At 33.0% G+C, this 2,224-nt stretch overlaps 1 pseudogene; it reads right to left on the bottom strand.

The window, feature by feature from the left end:
* Window positions 1-762: 762 nt before the first annotated feature.
* LOC125866183 (ERAD-associated E3 ubiquitin-protein ligase HRD1B-like) lies at window positions 763-1,959 on the bottom strand (annotated as a pseudogene).
* Between the last annotated feature and the right edge of the window lie 265 nt (window positions 1,960-2,224).

The raw sequence follows: 2,224 nt of genomic DNA, 5'->3' as shown, positions 1-2,224 counted from the left end.
GGAGACAACAAAATAAAAAGGAAGTAGAGACTTGAACTAATATCATGCATAATACATAAGAAGATCATAGATCATGTCAATCTTCTCATATTCATGTTCAAACAATGGAATCTATATTTTCATTGACATTGTCGATTCAAGTTATTTAAGCCTTGCACCTCCGCTCAACATTTTTATAATTAAAAAAAATTACTGAAGCAAAATAGTGGAAATTAACTAACTGCCTAGTATATATATTATAAAATCACTAATTAACCTAGATGCTCTCTGATGGCGAACTCTCTCTCAGCCAAATTTTTGTGCTTGTGATTTCTAGGGTTATCTCTATGATTATGGCAACGGAGAAGCTTACAGATTTGAATCAGCCTAGCGATTTTTGTTATTGATGGTTTGGAATGACAATAAATACTTTTATTGTTGTTGGTCTTTAGTTGAATAGAATGCCTACCTTCTATATAAGAACAAAATCGGGAGGCATTCAAAACTAAAAATCAAGAGGTTATCAAACTTGCAGTAAGCATCAATTATGAACAAAAATTTTGCTCGATATCAACAACTCAAAGCAACATGAGTACCAACTTATGCTCATCTTAAAAGTCTGGATAATACATAGTATAGTCGAAAAAGAAAGAAAAACACATCAAACTTAAAAACCATTCTTTGTTTTTATCAAACTTAGAATGGTTCCTTAATTTCAAGTTTAATTCAACTCTCTTGAGCTTAACCGTGCCACTCCACTAGTTAGTCCATCCAACCAGAAAATTAACTGATTCTTGCAGCTGCATCCCTCTTGCAAATAGGGCAAGAATTCTTGAGCTTGATCCACTCTCTAATACAACCAAAATGGAATAAATGACCACAATTGATTTCAGTGAATTTTTCCTTGTCGTAATAGTCATCCTAAGACAAACATGTCCCAAAAAAGGAGAAGGTCAGAACCAAACTTAAATAAGCTTAGAGACTCGGGGGTGGGGGTTCTAAAATTAGGTGTCACTTACCAAGCATATGGATCAATGCTCCTTGTTGTCAAGACATGTTGAATTGGGCAATTGGTATGTATGGACATTAATGCTTAAGTAAAAAGCCATTAATCTTAATCCAGCAGTTATACACCTGTGCAGTTCCAAAATGGCCTAAAAGATAAAACACCATGTAACAAGATAACATATCCATAAAAAGAAAATTCAAGTGTCAACCTCTCAATTATTGTGTTTTCAAAGCATTACTTGCCCATCATCTCCATATCTTTCCTGAAATATTGAACTCCTTTAGGAGCAGACTCATTGAACAAAAAAATAGAAAAAACATCTAAATGGAAAACATACAAGTTCACAAGACTTTACGAACCATTAACTAACAAGGAGATGAAAAGGATATCAAAGGCATCAAGAAAATGAAAAGACCAACACTTTAATTTCAACTTTCTATGTAACATGTTTAAAGCCACATGATTAAAGGGAATTCTGGTACATTTGACATAACATTAATTTAGGACCACAAGATTTTAGGTTACAATTAGAAGTTGAATGCTATCAAAACATGTGACAATTTTTGGAATATTTTCAATTGAGAATAACTCAACCAAGAATTATTGAAAAATAACAATAAATGTTTTCTGAGATAGCATCTTTTTATCTAAGCAACAACTACCTAAATTAAATATAAGCATATGATTAAGTTTCAAATCAAGTGACAAACACAGTTTAATTGATAAGGCATGGAAAAGATAAACAAAACAACCTTGGTTAAGTGAAGAAACTTAACTGGAATAAGGTTTTCTGTAAGAAAAAAAGAAAGATATGTACGATAAAGTTCCTAGTAGGCAGCCCAATATTCCTGGATTTGGGGTAGGATATTACCAACAATACTTTCAGTTGTGCCTACATCTCTTGGCACATTAGCATGGATTGAATTCCCACTAAAGGTCGAGTTGTCAACGTTAGAGTTGTTGTTCTCCATCTGAGCTGCAACGAACAATGGTTTGTTGTGTGTTAGACTGGTTGGTTGAGATTTTGAAATCTTCTTTTGAAATGAAAAAAACTAAAGTGTGCACAAAGCACATGAGAGAGACATGAGCAAACAATGGTTAGCACATACAAAGAACACGTGTGTCACACAAAAAGATCTTTAAAGCAACATGTTGAAAGTCTAGTGTATATTATCATCTATAAAGATAATATTGTTACATACTAACTTATTCCTCACTACCATATGGAAAGTAGTT

The sequence above is a fragment of the Solanum stenotomum genome, chromosome 5 (genome assembly GCF_019186545.1).
Source record: "Solanum stenotomum isolate F172 chromosome 5, ASM1918654v1, whole genome shotgun sequence".
NCBI lineage: Eukaryota > Viridiplantae > Streptophyta > Magnoliopsida > Solanales > Solanaceae > Solanum > Solanum stenotomum.
Note: the sequence above shows the minus strand (reverse complement) of the source record. Positions and strands in the feature narration are given on the sequence as shown.